The following is a 20671-nucleotide window of genomic DNA, read 5'->3' as shown; positions in this document are numbered from 1 at the left end:
TCAGAACGGCGTTCCGGCACCTTTTTTTGATGGTTTTTTTTCAACTTTTGCATGAGCTGTGCTACTCCTGTTGGCTTTTGAAAGCCAATAGGAATTGCTGCTGAGCACACCAAAACACCCGGCCGGCAAACTTTGCACATGCAAGTTGTCTGCAGCGAAGGCGAATTGGCAGGAACTTTGCACCCCTCCCTGCTACGCAACTACACCATCTCCTAGTTAGTCCTGAAGATACCTGGAGGAGACTGGAGTGGCGATGCCACGGTAACTTTTTCTTGATCTTTAGCCCTGCTAGCGCAATAATGGCTGTGGGCATAAGAGGCAGGGGTGGTGGGGCTGCTGCAGGCGGGGGTGTGAGGGGTGGGGGTGGCCGGCTGCCCTCCGTGCTGTGGGAGCCGCGGGGCCTGCTCTACATGGGGTTGCGCAGGGTGGGTGGTGGTGCTGGCAGGGTAGCTGCAGGTGGGGTGTGTTGACAGCGGGCTGCCCCGGGGCAGGAGCCAGCACAGCTGGTGCTTTGGGAGCCATGGGGCCAGCTCTAAACGGCGGGGCAGTAGTGCTGGCGGGGTGGCTGCGGGCGGGGGCATGGCATGTAAGCATAATTACAATATAAAATGTTATTGTTGCAAATGTTTTTATTATGCATTTATCATATTATAGTGTATTCTGTATTATTGTTGCAATGAATAAAATGTTTCTTTTATTTACGATATTTTTTTCTTTAATTTATTTGTGTCCTCCTTTTCATTGTAAAAAAGTTGGTCGCCTTATTAAAAAAAACAAAAAACCAGATTGCACCTTTGTAGCCACCATCTTGGACTTTTTTTAAACCTATCCTGCCCCCAAATGACAGAATGCTTGGCAGGTGTTTTGACTCAAAGGTTCCTCTGCCAAGTCATCATGTTATGTGGCTCTTTCTGCTGGGGCTTCTTCCCTACTTCTCCAGAATAGACTCCTATTATGCATCATAATGTGAACCTTGCCTTATAAACTCCAGCAGCTTAAAGATTTTGAAAAAGCTGGATCTATCTGGGCAAACAGCTGTAAATGAACTTTATCAAAGGCTCAAGCCTTCAGGTGAATAGCAGCTTTTGCCAAGTGGAAATCCCAGCCCTTTGTATATTTAGTAATGAGTGAAGATAAGATTTCATTTTTTTGACAGCATGACGGATACAGTCATAAAAGCAGGCCCACTGTTACAGCAGTCCATAGACACAAAGGGAGCATGTGAAGGTTATAGCTTTGTGCTTGAAACATGGCTTACCTTTCATTTAAGCACATGAAAGCCATTTCTTTCTGGCATGTGGTTTTTTTTTTTTTTAGAGATTACAAGGTCTTTTTTTTTTTTTTTTTAAGAAGAAAAGTTATGCACAGAAGACAGGCCTGACATTAGATGCAAAAACGGGATGCCCATTCAGCAGTCATGAAAGAAGAAGTCATGAAAGAAAGAAGTTATTCTTACAGTCATTGAGTGTCAGATGGCATAAAATTAATTTCTTGTCCTTGTCCTTCTTCTTCTTCCCCTTCCCCCTCCTCCTTCCTCTTCCTCCTCTTTCCCTTCCTTCCTCCCTCCCTCCCTCCCTTCCTTCCTATGTCATGTATTATGATCATCATTTTGTAAATGTCCAAGTTAAACCAGCCCAAAATATTAATAGAAACAGATAATGCCTGTCAAGGGGGGGCTCAAGAGGAGATTTAATCCAAAAATCACTTTTTTATGAGAAACATTTCTGCTGAGTCAGGATGCACAAAGTCTTTTCCAAGTTCTTTGGAATATTATTGCAAGATATGGTAAAAAAGTCAAGATGACGGTCACAATGGAACTCAGCTGTTTTCTCTGTGTGTCAGGTTGCCAGCCTTACAAGGTGGACTAGTGCCATGGAGATAAGGAATCCTTTTATTGGAACAGTTTGTAATTACAAAACCTTGCATGTCTGAATGTGTTTCCCTCCCCTCCTTCCATATCTGTGTTGACCTTTGCTCAAAAAACTTCCCTGGACAGAGCTAAGCTCTCTTTTATTTGACCATTGTCTTGGTAGTAACTCTCCCTTGAGTCCTTCAAGGTCATTCCCTCTACCCTCTACATCAGTGGTTCTCAACCTGTGGGTCGGGACCCCATTTGGGGTCGAACGACCATTTCACGGGGGTCGCCAAACAATGCAGTCCGCCATTTTTTCCCCCTTTTCCTTAGCTGTGCTACTCCCTTTTATTCTATTGGCTTTTGAAAGCCAATAGAATAGACTCTCTTGAATAGAGTCTAATTCTATTGGCTTTCAAAAGCCAATAGGAATTGTCCAGGCTGTCTCTGCCCTGCTGAGCTCGCCAAAAGTCCCATTCTTCAAACGGTGCTGCATCAGTTGAGTAGTCCTCGACTTACAACCGGTTGAGTAGTCCTCGGCTTACGACCGGTTGGGGGTCGCCGCATTAAAAAGATTGAGAACCACTGCTCTACATACATTATGCGGACACCTTATAGTTCAAAAAGGCCCTATCTAGCTTTCTTAAACCATTTATTCTCTTCCTGAATTAACACCATGCAGCAAAATTACATTGGCCACACATTGCATTGATGTCATCTCTGTTAATTGGGTGTGTGCCAATTAGCTAGGATCACATGTTACTAATCCTGGAAATTTGATGTCAGCCTGATGGCCTAAGAAGCCATCCTTCCCAAATTTCTATTTTGCAAGAATGCACCTGACTGAGAGAAAGTTGCTGAAATCATTCAATTACAATGTCTTTTTCTTCTGTCATTTTTTTCTCTTAGACTTTTATTTTGCTCTGCAATTCTAGCATCTCTTTAAAAGGAAAGAAAACTTGAATATTACTCCCCATCCATATCTTACTAGGGTGGAATATCATTTATATTCAAACTCCCCCCCCTCAAAAATATGCAAAAGCTTTCTCAAAATCTGCAATTGGAAATTCAAGATGCAGACATCAGAAAGTAAATGTGATCCTTCATCGGTTGGAAGACTTTCTTATAGAACAATCCTAGGCCATTTTGATTTTCGCTTTTGACTTTCTAATACAAATGTGGAGCCCATCTATTAATAAGTCAAATGGGAGAAAGTGGATTTGCTTAATAACTGCATGATTTATTTAACTGCAGTAATTTATTTAGCAACAGTGACAAAAATAACCACCTTGTTTAACAGCAGAAATTCTGGTTCTAGTTCTGCTTGTAAGTTAAGGACTGCCTGAGTCAGTTTTCTGCAACCTGGGGTCCAACTTTAAGGTGGAGAGCAGTAGCCATAATTCAAAGCAAAAATGGTTTTTGACCATGATCGCTGGAAAAATGTGAGAATTTGATGGTTTTAGTTCTCAGGACACTACCTAAGAAATGTTTTTAAGACACTAAAAGAAACAGATGCCCTCATGACAGTGCTGGCGAACCTTTTAGAGACCGAGTGCCCAAACTGCAACCCAAAACCCACTTATTTATCACCGGGTGCCAGGTGGGCATGGCCCACTGGGTGGGCATGGATATGGTCATGGCAGACTGGGTGGGTGTGGCCAAGGTGGGTGTGTTCACCTTGATGTTGCTCATGGGGAGGGATGCCAGTGGGGACCGGGCAGGGTTGGGGGATATCCAGGGGGTCTCTAGCAGGTGGGGCAGTGGGCAGGAGGCTCATCCTGTGGGGTGAGGTGAGGCAAGGCGAAGCAGGGCAGGAGTGCCATTGTCACAGGGCAAGGTGAGGCAGGGGCCGGGGCGGCTGTTGCCTGACACCATCGGCCCCACCCATACAGAGGCCAGCAAGCACATGGAGGTCAATAGTGTCTGTCAGCAGCCATAGCCTGCCGGCCCCTCGACTAGTGCACTCTGGGGCTCCACAGCCCGCCGCCAGCAGTTCAGAGAAGCTGCTTCTGAGCTGGATGGCCTGCGGACAGCTGAGGAGGCAATGCAGTGGGTCATGCCTGGGAAAAGGAGAGCATGCGAGGCTAGGAGGGATGGGATGGGGGGGAGGGAAACCAGCCATGCTGGGATGCATCCGGCCACGTGGGACTTCGGCGAGTTAGCAGGTGGCTGGTTGAAGAGGGACGGTTGCCATCTCTGGGGCATGGTGCATGTGCCCACAGAGAGGGCTCTGAGTGCCGCCTCTGGCACGTGTGCCTTAGGTTCGCCACCACTGCCTTATGACATTGCAGAAAATTGCACAAGAGAACTTGGATAGACTGACTAGTTAGACTTTATCATTCTTTTTTCAAATATCTTATGAAGCAAAAAATTATTAAAATAAACTGTATGAATATGCTATATTTAGAGCATCATTCATACAGGAATAAGATATTAAAAATGACTTGATTACAACAGTGAATTAGCTCAATGCACATTATCAGTACACACAAAGAATATATCTCATAGCTAAGATTTTTTTAAACACCTGTATTGCAAACAACATCACAGAAGTTTGGAAAATAACAGCCAACTTTTTTTCTCAGGTTTCTCCTCAACTATATTCCCAAGGTTCAAATTAGGTGACAGGAAAAAAACCAAACAGGTCTCCTGGATCAGAGCAAATGTTGATTTAATCTAGCATTTGTCTTTCCGGATGTAAACAAAGCCATTGAATTTAGAGATTCCCATATAGACATTAAGACATTGGAAGATCTGTCTTCCATAAATATGTCTGAACTCTTATTTGTTTTAATTAAACCAACAAAAATCTTGGCTAATGGCATGGACAGAAATAACACTTTGCCAAACAAATGAAAGTGCTGAGCTACTGACTTGGGTTTCTAGACTAAAAATGAAATTCTTGCAGACAGTAGGATAAATTAAATGGCTGAACATAGAGTGATGCCAAAATATTGGAGGATAAAGCTGGATATGCCATAGAGTTCATGAAGCACTATCCAGGATTCATCCTAAAATTCAGCTTTCAGCCTAACTGGCCTTTCTATATAATAGATTTTTTTTTTTTTTTGCAGACTAGGTATCTCCAGATTTATAGAATTTTAGTTCCCAGAAATCTTAGCAACCTCCATATTAGTTAAGGAATTTGGAAATTAAAGCCTATGTTGTAGAGTATTTGGAAAAGCACTTGGACAAGAATATAAAGTTTCAAGTTTCAAAAATATTAGTGTTTACGTTTTCTTAGAAATTGTAATATTTTTTAAAAAGGCCTTTGTGTAACCTGTAGCTGCTGCTTCTTCTTGTCCTTTTTATTAAGGACAATCTTAAAGACCATTAGTTGATATTAGGTAGAGTTCACAGATTTAAGATATAAAGTTCTTTACAGAAAGGATGGCTTGCAAGAGAAACAAAGCAGGTTAGCTTCTGGATTACATGATGAAGGGAAGGACTGAGTAAGAGGAAAAAGTCCACAATTTATAAGAATCCAAAATAAATTGCATTCATCTCCTTAAAAAGGGAATATTATTTTATCCAGTAGACATATCATTCCATTTCTGATGCCGGAGGATGAACTAATAACTTGGCAACTACATTCACCTTCTTAATAAGTGAAAGTTGGGTCTAATTAAGTATATGTAGTCAGTGATGGTGAATCTTTTAGAGACCAAGTGCCCAAACTGCAACCCAAAACCCACTTATTTATCGCCAGGTGCCAGGTGGGCATGGCCCACTGGGTGGATGTGGATGTGATCATGGCAGACTGGGTCGCTGTGGCCAAGGTGGGTATAGTCACCTTAATGTTGCTCCTGGGGAGGGACATCTGTGGGGACCGGGCAGGGTTGGGGGGGATACAGGGGGTCTCTGGCGGGTGGGGCAGTGGGCAGGAGGCTCATCCTGTGGGGTAAGGTGAGGCAAGGCGAGGCAGGGTGGGGGTACCATTGTTGCAGGGCCAGGTGGGGCAGGGGGTGGATTAAAAAAGAGAGAGAGGGAGGGAGGGAGGGAGGGAGGGAGAGAGAGAGAGAGAGAGAGAGAGAGAGAGAGAGAGAGAAAGAAAGAAAGAAAGAAAGAAAGAAAGAAAGAAAGAAAGAAAGAAAGAAAGAAAGAAAGAAAGAAAGATCCCATTTCCACCCCACTTTACTGGCTCCGAGTTTTATTCAATTTCTGCTATTTTAATGTTTTTAATGGTTTAATGGTTTTTATATTCTTATTTTTATGGCATCATAAGCTGCCCAGAGTCATTTGATAGTGAGATGGAAAGCATATACATTTAATAATTAATAACTTTGTCAGGTTGTGTGCTACAAAGCCAGTTTACTCTAGTGCAGTGGTGGCGAACCTATGGCATGCGTACCAGAGATGGCACTCATAGCCCTCTCTGTGGGCATGTGCGCCATCGCCCCAGCCCCGCCTCCCCCACAGCCCTCTCCTCACCAGCAGCCCTCCCGGAGGAGAGTTGCCCCCGAGCGTGGCCTGCACGGAGCAGCGCAGCCAAGGACATGGCAGCCAGGCAGCGGGGACAAGACTCCACCCTCGTGCCCCTTCGCGGTCAGTTGATGCTCCAGGGTGTGGGTGGAGAGCGAGGGTACCGCCTGGGTGATCTCCAATGGGCCATGGAGGCAGTCGATGGCCCTGTGGGTGGGGTAGGGGGCAGGACTGGGATGGGCTGGAGGCGGGGTGTGGGTGTGGGGCGGGAGGCAGATTGGGGGCAAGGGGCATGGGCGGGGCCAGGTTTTGAGGCACTTGGTCTCTAAAAGGTTTGCCATCACTGTATCCAGTGGCTAAGCCAACAAACTAGAAAGTGGGAGACCCTGAGTTCTAGTCCTGCCTTAGGTACAAAAATCACCAGGGTGACTCTGGGACAATCACTCTCTTTCGGCCCAACCTACCTCACAGGGTTGTCATTGTGGGGAAATAGGAAGAGAAAAGTGTGTTGGTTATGCTCACCGCCTTGAATTATTTGTAAAAATAATAAAGGTGGATAGAAATAAATAACTAAAATTAATTCTAAATAAATAAATATTAAAATTCTCTCTTGATCTCAGAAAATGGCTATACCTCACAAAGTTTTTCTGTTATTTATTCTGTGTGGGTACGGGACTTGGGATTCAAACTTGCAATGTTGGGAATTGTTTTAAAAATGGGGAAGCATTAAGGTCAATTTGTTTTACTGTCAGAGAGGGGGAGGGGGAAGAGAATGGGTTCAAAAAGAAAAAAATTGTGAATAAGAATCTCTGGGCAGATCTAAGGTAGCTTTAGCTGTTGTGTAGCATCAGTAAGCAAATAAAGCAGATGGACATCTGCCCAGTCCAGCGAGAAGGATCAGCACGTAGAGCGAGTCTACTGTGATTTCCTTCCTGGATCAGGAATCAGGCATGCAAATGAGATGCAAATACACGCTTGTGTCCATTTTGTTAGACTGTGACAAGATGGAGGGCATCTTGAGGGACTTTTTTTCTGCAGTGCCATGGGGGGGGGGCAAAGGAATGTCTTCAAATCAGCCCCACAATGGGGATTTTCCACCATTCATGCATTCTTGGGCGACCAAACTTGCGCTTTGTATATTCATATCTGACATAAAGACTAGCGTGCAATTAGATTCACAGATTAGGAGTTTGAGTCTAGCAGTAAGAAATCACAGTTTGAGAATCGGAGGTACACAATCCCCTTTTATAGGGACAAAATAACGTGAGAGCTGAGATTGTAAACACCTGTGTGCATATGCAGCTGCATGGTGAGTTGGGAGCCATGTAAAATGAGTGAAGAGAATGTGCATGCATACCCTAGAGCCGTGGTGGCAAACCTATGGCACACGTGCCATCGCCTCAGTCCTAGGCCTTCAGTTGGGTTTTATAAAAACTTTTCGCTTTAGGCCTCTGCCGCAGTGTGAATTAAAAAAAAAGGTTCAATCAATCAGTCAATTTCAACTTCTCATGAAGAAAAAAAAGATCTTACAAATTTGGAATTGATTGATTGAACTTTTTAGTCCCACCCAGTCTGCCATTACCACTGCAGCCACGCCCACCCAATGGGCCATACCCACCCAATGGGCCACACCCACCCAATGCCCCCCCCCCCGATGATACTTAAGTGAGTTTTTGGTTGCAGTTTGGGCATTCGGTCTCTAAAAGGTTCGCCATCACTGTCCTAGAATGCACAACTCTCCCATTTTTTGAAAAAAGGATGGAACTGAGTGTATAAAACACTCAGTCTTACATGAGTGGAATAGATCTATCCATTCAGGTAGTCCTCGACTTATGACCTATTTCTTAGCAACCATTGAAAATTAAGAAGTACCTCCCTTGGGTTACTTACGATCCAGTTTTGAAATTCTAATGTCCACCCCCCACCCCACTATGCCCACACACACATACAGTCGCAAGACTTTTTGACTCACATTTATGGCCATTTGCAGCATCCTGCGGTCACATGACCGTGATTTACTTCCAGTTTGTGGCAAAAAAAAAATACCCATCGGCTAAAATGGATTTGTTTTATGACCCCAATATTCATTTCACCACACATGTTTGCTTAATAACGACTGCAAAAAAGATAATAAATCAGTTGTGGTCACATGGGGAGCTGCTTAGCAACCTCCATGACTTACAGCCATCTCAAGGACTACCTCTAAGCAATCCTAATATTCCATTAAGAATAAGGATATTTTCTACTCCCTTTGATAATGTAAACCAAATCTTGGCTGAGCTGCAAATAGAGAAAAAATAATCCAGTAAATAAATGTTTAGCTAAGCAAATATGTGTCTGTCTAGCTAGCTAGCTATCAAGCTTTCTAGTTATCTCTTATCTCTATCTATCTATCTATCTATCTATCTATCTATCTATCTATCTATCTATCTATCTATCTATCTATCTATCTTCTGTCTCTCTCTCTCTCTATCTATCTATCTATCTCTGTGTCTGTCTGTCTCTCTATCTATCTATCTATCTCTATCTCTAATATAGATACCATATATCATCTAGCTAGCAAAATCTCTATCTATCTATCTGTCTGTCTGTCTGTCTGTCTATCTATCTATCTACCTACCCATCTAGCTATCTAGTTATCTAGCTATCATCTAGCTATCTTGCTGATAATGTTACCTAATCCAGTAACAAAACATTCAGAAACTAAATTGAAACAAGCTTGGAGAGCAAACCACTGCCAAAATAGCTAGCTATATCTCTGTATATCTATCTATCTATCTATCTATCTATCTATCTATCTATCTATCTGTCTATCTATCATTATCTACCTACCTATCTACTTACCTCTAATCTCAAATCAAAGTGTGCGTTCACCAATATCCATCCCAAGGTGAGATGGTTGAAAGATTCTTCTTAGGTTTTTTTCTATTCATCCTGTGTTTATATACATAAAGGTATGCAAGCAGATTGCTAACTTTTGAGCAACTTTTGAGTATCCTGAAATACAGGGATGTAAATATGTCAAGAAGAAAAATAAAACAGGGAAAAGGACCAGATTCAGAAATGGTCTGCAAAAGTCAAGGAACGAGACAATTCTAAGGAAATGTTCCACATACCTCGCTTGCTACCATGGACCACTTAATATTTTGGTTGCCATGGCTGGCTGATGGACTGTGGCAGGCAGGCTTTGTTCCTTCTCTCTACCCAAACAGTGATTCTTGATCCAACTGGTATGTTTGTGTACTTTAGACAAGCCAACTTCATCCTGTTAGAACTAAGGGATATTGTTTCTGTCTGAACATAACTCATGCTTTCAGGTTTCTCTTAGCATCTCTCTTTAGAGCAATTGTCTGAGAAAGACATGGTAATAGGTCATCTTTTCAAAAATTCAAAATGTGGCCCTAAACTCATTGTGTCCAGTGAAATGCACTGGGAACTCATTGTGCTTTCCTTAATAAAAAAACAAGACTTTGAGATTTTGGTATAAGTTTCATTGTCTAATATGTACAGGGCTAATGGATTCTATGACAAGCTTGTCTTGCCTTCACTTTAGAGCACCCTATCTGGAAATGGAATTGTTTAATTCCATTATTAACAATATTAAATAGGAGCTGGAAAAAACATTGTGGACCTCTTTGGATACACATAGGTAGCCATCTTGGTTTTCTGTTTGGCTTTAGTTCTTCTCTACATTTCTTGTCCCATTTATAACCTGCATAGTATATTTAGATCAGTGATTCTCAAGACATATGGACTTCATCTCCGATAATTCCCCAGGATGTTGACTAAGGAATTCTGGGAGCTGAAGTCCACATGTCTTAAGGTTGACAAGCTTGAAAAACACTGGTTTAGATGAACAACACACTTCAGCTGAATGGCACAATTGCTTTACTGCAGGGGTCTTCAAACTTGGCCCTTTTATGACTGGTGAACTTCCACTCCCAGAATTCTGGGAGTGGAAGTCCACAAGTCATAAAAGGGCCAAGTTTGAAGACCCCCATTCTACTGTGTTTATTCTTTGAATCATGACACTGATGATGTTACCTATCTGGGTAATAAAACATCTGCAAGTAAGCAACCACACAAAATTCTATTGCTTCAGCCATTTTCAGATGTGTGGACTTCAACTTTCAAAATTCTCCATTGCTGAGAAGTTACTAAGGTTGAAAAACATGATTTAGCATAATGCATGAACCCGATCAGTAACACGGTTGTTTTTTGCATCTCACATCACCTTCCAATATCCCTAAAGAGTTTCAGATTTTGCTCACCTAGCAACTGTTATTGTGGAGTTAAACATAAAATATATTCTTCAAAGCAAATATAATTTTATTTATGTATACATATCCTACCTTTATTATTTTTATAAATATCTCAAGGTGGTGAACATAACTAATCCTTCTTCTCCTATTTTCCCCACCATAACTACCCTATGAAGTGGGTTGGGTTGAAAGAAAGTGACCAACCCAAAGATACCCTGCTGGCCTTCATGTGTCAGGCAGGACTACAACTCATGTTCTTCTAGTTCAGGGGTCTTCAAACTTGGCCCTTTTATGACTTGTGGACTTCAACACCCAGAATTCCTCAGCCAGCATGCCTGGCTGAGGAATTCTGGGAGTTGAAGTCCACAAGTCATAAAAGGGTCAGGTTTGAAGACCCCTGTTCTAATTTCTAGGCCAGCACTTTAACCATTAATCCAAACTGACTCTTTAAATTGTATCTTTAAATTTCATCTTTAGGCAGGCAGATCTTCATCTAAAACAATAACTCCTTTAATCATATAAATATTGGATTTTTTTTCTTGTGATTTTAATCTGTTGAGATTCTGCATACAATGAAGACTCCAATCACAAGCATATTTTGAATACATTGAGTAAATCAATAATAAATGCTTATCTGGAAATAAATCCCATTAAACATAATACAACATGCTTGCAACAAGTTGAATCAAATCTCAATTGCAGGTCATCCTTGATTCATAGTTATGCTTCTTTACTATTGATCCAGAAGAGGGCACTCCATATCTTTTTAAAGGCCATCCGATGTCTTTAAAAAAAACACCTGTCTCTCATATAAATCAAGAAATTGTAGGAAACCCCTGTGAATCCAGTTTGACTTCTGATGATTACCTAGATGCAATATGGAAGTGGTTTGCTATTTCTTTTTTCCAGAATGTTTGTTCAGTTTTCTGGAGCCGTCCTAGGATCTCCTGTTGGTCTCCCATCAAAATACTATGTCTGAATCAGCTTGGCTCATTGGTAGATTAGCTGAAGTTGGCTAGATGGTGCCACCTATCAATTCATCTTGCTCTAACATCTTGATTCAGCCATAATGGCCAATCACTTTTTGAACCATTGCCACTCGGAGTTGTTTTGCTGAGTGAGATGAGTGGTATGTAAATTGAATTAATAAATAGATTGTCATTGGGTTTGCAACCCAATGTTTGGTTGGAAGATCTTTTGCTATGAAATTAATTACATTTCAGGCATAGCTCCCCCTTTTAAATTGCATTTTATTATCTAAAAGGCTCTGTTCTCCAATAGTGAGCCACAATAGATGAAGCCAAACCACCATCATCCTGCTCTCCTAACTTCATGGATCTTTAACCAAGATCTGTTGCCTATCTTTTGTGGTCATCCTGTCTGACCCTGGGGAGATTGTCACTTGTGGGTAGGATTAACTGAGATTGGAAAACAAGTTTAGTTGCTAAGGAGGAAAAGATTAGCCTATCCCTTTCCTTGAGACTTTCCCTTGAAAATGACATCCATCCAGCAAGGAAGCTTTGCATCAGTGTGTGGTCAAAAATGTCAAGGTGATGGCCACAATGGTGCTATCAAAGCTCGACCTGGTTTTCATATGTGTCACATGTACAATGCACATTAAAAACCAGATGAAGCTATGAATCCACCATTGTGGCTGCCATATTGAATTTTAACCATATCCTATATACAATATGCATCAAAACCTATTATCTATTTCTCAACTTCTCCCTGTGTATGAAAAGATTCTCATCTTTTCCATAGGGATCTGATTGTACTTAGGATTATTGCCAATATTCCCACTTTCTGAACTGAGCTACAAGTTATTGAATGATTGGGAGGGGTGATAAATCAGTATAACAGATCATCAATCAATCATTTTCCACAAAGTCGCTTGTCTGAAATCTAATTCTGTATCTAATGGATGTCAGAGCAACACACACGCATGCATACCACCCAGATGTTTTTGAATATTGATTGAATGTGATTTCATTTTTCTTCTCTGGTGTCCATTGTGTTGTTCCTCCACTGAGTGTATTGATGATTTTTTTTTTCAAAAAAACCTTAATAGCTGACTGCTTTTCCTCCTCTCTAAATGATAGATGTGTGCGTGTGAGTGAGAGTTGAGATAGAGAGACAGAGAGACATAGAAGTGAGAAAGAGAGAGAGAGAGAGAAAGACAGAGAGAGACAGAGAGAGAAAGAGAGAAAGAGAGAGAAAGAGAGAGATAGAAACAGAGATAGAAACAGAGACAAAGAGAAATAGTTTGGTATACATTAGTGGTTAAACCACCTAGGTTAGTAACCAATGAATTATAGTCCAACCTCAGGCATGAAAGCTGATTGGGTGATATTAGACCAATCACCAGGAGAGCCAACTGGGTCATTTTGGGCCAGTCATTCTTTCCGAGCCCATTCCATCTCATACGATCATTGTTGTGGGGAAAATAGGAGGAGAAAGGAATATTATGTATATTTACCACCTTGGATTATTTATGAAGCAATATAGATTAAATTTAATTAGATTAAAAAAATCTAATAAATATATATATATATATATATATATATATACATACATGCATGCAGACATACATACATACATGACTCAGTAGGTGGCAGAAGTGGTCCACCTTGTCTAGAAGGGTAAGGAACTTGGTTTGAAGACCACCAGGAAATCCCGTGGTTGTAGACAAGTGTGGGAAATTGGAAACATCCCAGAAGAAATGGGATGATAAAGTACTTCTGTCCTGTGCCCAAAATCCCTTCACAGTCTCCATAAAGTCAACAGAAGTTTAATGTAAGACACTTCCACTTTCATTTAGAGCAGTGGTTTTTTTTGAAACTTGGCCATTTTAAGATGGGTGGATTAGTCATCCAGCGCCATTGCAACTTCAAACACTCACTAAATGTATGGTTATACATTGAGAACTATCTGTGTGGGTCCAACTCAGGCACTGCTTTATACTAACATGCAAGCCATGTCTCTTAACCTAAAGCACAATTTAAGACAAATCAAAATAATCGTCCAACTCATGTCCATTGAGAAGCGCATTGGTTGAGCCTCGTTGAATTCAATGGAAAAGATAGCCAGCACATTAAGATTTCAATTCATGAAATTTGCCAGGGATTCTGACATAAACCAAAAGCTGGCAAAATGCAAACCTATGTTTATCTACAGATTTCATTGGAGCCAATCAATTTGGCTCACACATTTCACCTGGCTCTTTAGCTTGGAGACAGAAGAAGAAGAAGAAGAAGAAGAAGAAGAAGAAGAAGGAGGAGGAGGAGGAGGAGGAGGAGGAGGAGGAGGAGGAGGAGGAGGAGGAGGAGGAGAAGAAGAAGAAGAAGAAGAAGAAGAAGAAGAAGCAGAAGAAGAAGAAGAAGAAGAAGAAGAAGAAGAAGAAGAAGAAGAAGAAGAAGAAGAAGAAGAAGAAGAAGAAGAAGAGATGTCCCTGTGTGATCTTGCAGAAATCCCCTTCATTGCTGAACAAGATCTGAAAGAGACATGTACACAGATTTCCTTCCATGTTAAAATGTTCATCTCCTTGTAAAAAATAAAACGACTGGCCCACTTTTCCTTGATAAATATCACAGGCCCTTAAAAAGTTCCAAAAATTCAGTTTTAACACCCACTAAAGTGATAATTGTTATTATCTAAAGGAGGTGAGTGCAAAAAGTGTGCTTGTTAGGAGCATAATTACACTAGCTTTGAAAACTACCTGAGAATAACAACTGGGGTTTTCCCCTCCTTGTGTCAAGGAACGTGTTGCCAGTGCATTCATAAAAGCAAATTACACTCAGGCACTGAAACTTGGAGAGTGTTAAACGGAGAGCTCAGCCAGCCCTGCTCTGGAGAAGATGCTCTAGAACTTTGAATAATGCAAAATGATGGGCTGCATCTTCAGTTATATTTAGCATAAGACAAGATAAAAATAGCTTGCATCTTTTATATTATTGACTCATGAATAAAGAAGGCGACATAGAACAGCTGAGGTTCATCACATTTGGGCTCACCTTGGGGTGGGTGAAGAGAAGAAGGGGGGGAGTCTTGCAATGGCAGAGATTCACAGAAATTTTGCAGAAATTCACAGGGACAATAAGCACTTTGGTTTGATAAAAACATTGGCATTCAGGAAAGCGATTGGCTTCAAGACAAATCAATCCTTTTAGGATGCTGTTCACTCAACATTCACATTGCGTTTAACTGTGGCCTATTGAACAACTTACAATTAGATGGCATTGCATAATTCTTAAGCCACTAACCATGGCTGATTAACTATCCTGGTTGGGTTCACATCATGCAGTAAAGCATAAACAAGTAAAGCATAAACAACCTTTGCAATAAGCCTACTTTAAATCATGCTGAGGCAGAAGAAGAGGCTGAAAAAGGTAACAGGAACCCAGTTTTCCAGAAGGTGCTGCATTTCAGAAGTTTTTCCATTCCTTTCAGAGGATATATGCACCTTCATTGGTACACCTTAAGTGTAGAAGATAACTTTGTTCACCTCAGTTGGGTTGGCAAGTTGAAGAACATTGATGAGATTTGTTGCTTCATTGTTCTTTCCTCCCTGAAAGCCTCTGAGCCATTTTAGCCTATAATAAGAGATCCCACAGAGTGGATTTTTTTTCAAGCTTAGCAATTTTTTTAGATGTATTTGGCATTCAACAACTCCCAGAATTCCCCCAAACAGCATACTTCATGCCAAACCTTGATGCCCAGTGAAAGAAAGGTGCTGCATGATGTTGTCAACTCTCCACAGATGTTGATTTGCAGAGCAACTGATAACACTTGTTGTATTTATGAAGCCTGGTTACTTCTGTTTTAAATATGATAAAAATCTATTGTCCCAAAAGGCACCCAGATTCTTTGATCTGACAGAGTCGTGTATGAAACAGTGTTGATGCACAGAGATGCTCTGAGGATATACTTTGGCAGAAAAGAATGGGCATGCTCTCTTGAGATTCATGGAAGACAGAAAGATGGGAAATTGAATCAATGTGGATCCAATAGGAAACCTGAAATTATTTATTAAGCAGTTCTGCTCCTGGTCTCGTTAGATAACATTCCCCTTCCTGCTGGATCTGATAGGACATGTAGATGGGATGACACCATCTCTTAAATGGCCCAGCCCCATGCCTGGTAGATTTTTTAAGATCACTACCAGCATCTTGAATTGAACCTAAAAGCAAACTGGTAATCAATGGACCTCACAGAGTACAGGGATAATACGCACTGATCTAAGTGCTCACATTGCCCATTCTGTTGAAAAATGATAAGGGTCCAGGAGTTGACAATATAACTGGAGAAATATTACAAGACAGTTGTGATTTCTTTGTGGTTTGGCTGTGCCAAAAGGACTTGTTTCATAAAGACTGCATCAGTGCCTGACAATTAGAAGAATACTTTTAATGTTTCCTTTCACAAAGGAAAATATTAAACTCTACGGAGATTAGTTTGAAAAGAATGCCTGGGCAGAATATCTGAATAAAAGGATATTTTTTAAAAATTGAGACGTGCACTGTGGCATCATGTAAGATGGAAGCACTGAAAACAAAGTTATTTTTCCTCTAGCAATTTATTTAAAAATATAGAGAAATACAGTAGTCCTTGATTTATAATCATTCGCTTAGTGATCATTTGAAGTAAGAACAGCAGTGAAAAAAAGTGACTTCTGACCAGTTTTCACATAGCTACTCCCTTTGATCATGTGATCAAAATTGGCAACTGGCATGTACTTAGGACGGTTGCAGTGTCCTGAGGTCATGTGATCACCATTGGCAATCTTCCCAGCCAGCTTCCCACAAACAAAGTCAATGGGGGAAAGCCAGATTTGCTTAATGACCATGTGATTCGCTTAACAACTGCACTGATTCGCTTAACAACTGTAGCCAGAAAGGCTGTAAAATGGGGCAAAACTCACTTAACAACTGGTTTGCATAGCATTGGAAAGTTTGGGTCCAGCTGTGGTCATACGTAGAGGACTACTGGTAAATATTTCAGCTATATAGTTGTTAATGTGGAAAAAGCATCTGATAGCATACATAGACTTGAAACATGGATATATATATATATTTGCAAATATAAAGTTAAATATTGATTCTGCTGAATAGAGGCTGAATACAGTTAAGATCAGTGTATGATGGGATACAAATGATGAGAACCCATGGAATCTTAGCAAAAGCTTCAACATAGACTAAGATAAGATTGTGTTCTGTGCAATTCATTGTTTAATGTACTTGTGGATAAATGCGTAAGAAATGCTTGTGGCACTATTAGAGGGGTGTTGGCTAGGGATATGAATGTATGCAGATGAAATAATGTCGTTGGCTGAGAACTTGAATGATTTGTAATGAATCATGTTTGATATATTATATGATATGATAAGAAGCCTGGATATCCAAAAATTCGTGTAGCAAAGCCCTAGGAGATTGTGTTTGATATGGAGAATAGAATGAATGATTGCCAGTGATAAATAAAATGCCAAAAGAAAAGGAAAAAGATAGAGCAAACAGGCAACTTGTGTATCTTGATAAAATGTTTACTAAAAATGAAAGAGTGTATGGAGAAATTTTAAAGAACTGCAAATGCTAGTAAAAAGGCTACAGATTTTATTAAGGAATGCAGGCGGACTTTTAAATGCAGATGGACTGCTGAATCTTGTCCTGATGGGTTTGTTCTCCTATATTGTGTCCTGCCTTTAAGAAGTGGTTGTTTTGTTTCCCCAGTGTACAGCTGTACATGAGTATGTACAATGTACATGTCTCACTGCGTTGCACTGCATATATCATGTTGCTTAGTTTGTGTCTGGGTGTTTTATTCTTGGGGTGGACAAGCTTCTGCCTTAGAGTATTCTTGGGTTTAAAGTGTGCACATATGTTGTGTTGGCTGAAGATCCTCCCTGATTTTTTCAGATATTTCAGATGTACATTGAGGAAACAAAACAACAACCACTTCATAACTGCTTGGCAAAACATAGAACAAACCCATCAGGACAAGATTCAGCAGTCCATCTGCATTTAAAAGACAAAAGCCACTCTTTTGAAGAGAGCAAAGTCCACATTCTGGACAGAGAGGACTGATGGTTTGAAAGAGGGGTCAAAGAGGCCATTTTTGTCAAAACTGAGCAGCCCTCTCTCAACAGAGGAGGAGGGATACAATATTATCCATCTCCAGTCTCAACACAGTCCTTTCAACAGTTCCAAAAAGGCTCCACACCCATTCAGGTGACCTTGAGGACACAGATAAACTTCCAAGTGGTCTCAACTACTCTCTAAAAGAATGCAAATGATCAGCTGTCTGCAAGGAGTATAAATCCTTCCATTCCTCACCATCCAGCCAGAGCTGAAGAAGCTTCTTGGGTGAGAAGTGAAACATCTTCAAGGAAAAACAAGAAAGTCCAGTTGCCTCTTGAAAAAGCACTTTTGGGACAACCATGACCTGGATGACTAAGAATCTCCATAGACATAGACCTGTTACTGTGTTGCTCAATGGTGGATCTAGGTCCATTGGAGACTCTCAAGTGGACCCAAAAAATGGCAGAGGAAATGAAGACCTATATCAATAGGAGAGAATATCTGTAGCTCAAGATTGAACTCTGGGGTTCCTGGTGCTTCTGAATTTGGTTGTTTTCTTGCAGACATTTCATTACAGTTTCATAACATCATCGATGTTAGAAGGAAGTGTGGTTTGTTCTGTTCTCTTGCCCTGTCCCTGTTAGTGGCAGTCTTCTTGATAGTCCCTTGATTAGGCTGTTATTTACTTGTTGAATATTTGTCTGGTGTTAATCCTCTCTTATTTGGGTGCTGGTGGCTGGCCAAGAGATGTTTCAGCCTCTTTCTTTCTTTTTTTCAGCTTTTCAGATGTTGCAGGGTCAACCAGCTGGAAAGAGCAGCCCCGACATGGGGAGAAACCTCGGGTGGGTTAAAGACCTCTAGTGGGGAAGCAACCGAAACCTAAATGGGGCTGGTGTTTCGGCGCAGGAGGAAGTCCCCTTCCAAACCAGGGACGACCGAGACAGCTGGCAGGAAAGCAGGAAAGCAGAGGCTTTAATGACTCCGCCAAGCTGAAAGCTCTTCGTCCGCAGAGGGTGAAAGGCTGCTGCACAACGCTGCCGACTGCTGCTCCCACCCCCCACCCACCCCCCCAACCCGCCCCATATTCGGGCCCAGCTGGCAGCGCGATGCAGCAGCCCGGCGAAAACCAAGGGGTGTGTGTGTAAGGCTATGGCCACTACCTCGGCCTTTGCTCTCTAGGGAGGCGGGGTTGGGGGGAATAAGGCTGGAAGGATAGATAGTCAAGGACCTTGGCCGGGAGCGCGGAGGAACCTCGCCGTTCGCGCTCCTTCGCTCAAGTTTCCGAAGCGTCCCAGCCTGCTCTTTTTCTTCCAAGGATGTGTGGAAGCGACGCCTTGTCTTCCAGTGCCCGGGGCGCTTAGGGAGGCCTCCCGGAGCTGGACTGCAGGATGGAAAGGAAGAGGCGACTCAAAAATCTGGCCGGATTTTTGCAGCCGCCGTCTGGTAGCCGCCAGTTAGAGTAACTCAATAAGGAGACGCGGGCACTCTGCCCATATGTCCATAAGGCCTGCCCGCCTTTTATTCTTCTCTGCCCCAAATCGGGTCCTGTGGAGTCTGGCCGTGTGACCCATCGGCAGAGAGGATACTAGTCAAACTCGGTAAGGTGCCTGCTGCTCTAGTCCCACAGAAAGGCGCTGGAAACCGGAGGTCTTTCTGCGTGGCAACCAAGAAGGGGGAAATCTAGAGGCGGGGGCGGCCTTGATGTCCCCTCCACTGGCCTGGTCCCCGAGAGGGAGAACTCCGCGACGGCAAAGCCGACGCCTTTGCACCAGGATAGGGGAAGAGAAGAGGCGACTGTCTGGCGGTCGAAAGCCCCTCCACCTCCTGGAAGCGCGTAAGACCCTTGGAAAACTGCTCGCCCAGAAAGCTGGAGGCCGGGGAGGCTTAGCCAGGCGGCAAATCCTTGCCTGTTCTTGGCGAAGCACGACCCGGCGCTCCGAGGACCCGTTTGGCAGCTTTGGAGAGGTGGAGGGGGCAAAGCAGGCAGGCACGGCTGTTTAGGAAGGGAAGGAGAGGGAGAACGGCGTTCACTCTGGCCCACCGCGAAGCCTCAGGCAACAGATGTCCAGCAGAACACCACGTTCCTCCTTGCTCGAGAGCCGGGCAGCAAAGAGGCCGGCGACACCAGCCAGTGCAAAATACACAGGAGATGGCTTAGCTGAAAACCCGGGAGAAGAGAACCACCTGCCCGCTTGCTTATTTAGGTGCACGGATGCGGGCAGGTGCCCAGCAGGCTGGCAGTCCGTCTGTCACGTGGCGGAAAGGCGGGGAAAGTTGAAGGACCTTCCTCTGGCGACTGGTTGGAGAACAAAGGCAGCCCATGGCTCTTCGGTGCCTTGAAGGGGACTCCGACGAATTCAGTTCTGATGCGTTAGAGCAGTGTTTCTCAACCTTGACCATTTTAAGGCATGTGGACTTCAACTCCCAGAATTCCACAGCCAGCATGGCTGGCTGTGGAATTCTGGGAGTTGAAGTCCACATGCCTTAAAATGGTCAAGGTTGAGAAACACTGCGTTAGAGCTCCATGAAGTTCAGCTTTCTTCTCGGTATCCGGGCCCAGCCTGTGGAAGCCCCTGGGAAAAAGTTGAGCGCGGTTTCTTATGTGTGTGGGGAGTGGGGGCGAGAGTATTGGAGCAGTTGACCTCGGTCCCTTTTGCAGCACCTCCTGTAAATAAACTCCCTGAGCAGAGCGGCTCGTCCCGATCTCAGCACTGTAAGAAGTCCATTTCAAAATTGCTCGAGGCTGACAAATTTGGAAGACCTCGACTTGTCACCTGTGGCAAACAGGTGCTCTGCTTTCCTTCCTCTTTTGCTTTGCTAGAGCTGCCCCAGCTACCTCTGTCTTAGACCCCTCGTATTTTTTTTCTCACCTGCGGGTGGATGGGTGTAACTCAAGGTGGCCAACGTATCTAATCCCTCTGCCTCTTTTTCCATCACAACAACCTTGTTAGGCTGACAGGGAGTCACTCAGCCCGCTTTCGTGCCAAGGACGGGACTAGAACTCACAGACTCCTGGTTTCTAGGCTAGTACCTTAACCGTTAGACTAAACTGGCTCTCACGTGAA

This window comes from Crotalus tigris, unplaced genomic scaffold (genome assembly GCF_016545835.1).
Source record: "Crotalus tigris isolate CLP2741 ecotype Arizona unplaced genomic scaffold, ASM1654583v1 scf7180000017969.2108049, whole genome shotgun sequence".
NCBI classification, from domain to species: Eukaryota; Metazoa; Chordata; class Lepidosauria; order Squamata; family Viperidae; genus Crotalus; species Crotalus tigris.
Note: the sequence above shows the minus strand (reverse complement) of the source record.